At 38.8% G+C, this 1286-nt stretch overlaps 1 pseudogene; it reads right to left on the bottom strand.

The window, feature by feature from the left end:
• On the bottom strand, positions 1 to 1033 carry LOC101585617 (annotated as a pseudogene).
• Positions 1034 to 1286: the final 253 nt, after the last annotated feature.

Here is a 1286-nt window from a genome sequence, read left to right as displayed (position 1 = left end):
TCATGGTAAATACACATTCATCTTGCTTAGAAATTCAGAACTTATAATGAGACAACTCTCCTCTACTAATTTAATATCATATGCATCATGTTCAAGATGTGTTGTCTCATCTTCTGCTTCTGACTCTTCAATAGGAGAAATGGTGCCATCATCATGCAAGCATTTGTATCTACAACTATCTTCGTGAGCTTTTATTTTTATTTTATTTATTTATTTTGTATTTTAGGGAAGGGTCTACAGGGTGTTCAGAGTCTAACTACTAGATTGGACTTGTAGTGATCCACCTGTTTACAGCCTCCCAAGAGCTGGGATTATAGGTGCATGCCACCATGCCCAGTCTCATTTGCCATCTCAGTGCACCCCAGGGGCGGGGCCAGCAGGGCAGGCCCAGGGATCGAACCCCTGGCCCCTGCACCTGTTTGCAGGCACTTTATTCCACTGAGCTATTTGGCTGGCCCTGTATCTATGACTATCAAGGTCTTCTTTTTCTAAATCTTCACCAGTATTCATTTGTTTCAATGATTCCTTAAGGTGGTGTTCATACTTCAGTTTTTCAATATAGGTAAAAACTCCTCTTGCAACAGCTTGCTCAAAACTTAAAATTTTCCTCCAAGGTAATGGTTTCCTTCCATCCTCAGATCGTAAATTGGAAAAGTAGGTCCTTTCCCTTTGATTTGTTTTTTAACCTAATTTTGACCTTCTAGTGTTTTTCTTTCCTTTTGGTCTTCCTCTTGGTGTTAATTTTGGCTTGTATTTCCTCTTCTTATGTTTCTTCTTTTTCTTGAATCTTTCAAAAATAGCCTTCAAAGTCAATGGTCTTGGTTCTTGAGTCACTTGATGAATCTGTTTGAACACTCTCGGGTATATGAACAAGTTTCCTCACGGGTTTTCTTTGAGTCCATTTAGGGACGAAAGGTTCACGTTGTGTTTTAAATAAGCTACTACCAGACAAAGAGCTATTGCTTTGATTTTCAATTTCTACAGCTGTGTCAGATGTCATATAGTTAACAGGATCCATTCCTGATTTTTCCATCACTTTTTCTTGGTCTTAAAAAGTTTCTTCTTCTACAGCATGGTGGGAAAGCTATGGTCCATTCTGAGCTGGTTTGATAGAACATGTGTAATCTGTGGCCAGATTTATTCTTCTTTATGCGTGAATGCCCATTTGCATCACTTGTTGAAAACAGAATTTTTGCTCCACTGCTTCTTTTTCAGCAGTTAACTGAATTTCTGAGCTCATTTTTGGCTCTGTATTTTGTCCCTTGACCTATTTGCCTTTCTTGTGT

This window comes from Octodon degus, unplaced genomic scaffold (assembly GCF_000260255.1).
Source record: "Octodon degus isolate 3935 unplaced genomic scaffold, OctDeg1.0 scaffold00093, whole genome shotgun sequence".
Classification (NCBI taxonomy): Eukaryota; Metazoa; Chordata; class Mammalia; order Rodentia; family Octodontidae; genus Octodon; species Octodon degus.
This window is presented reverse-complemented; position numbering and strand designations above follow the sequence as displayed.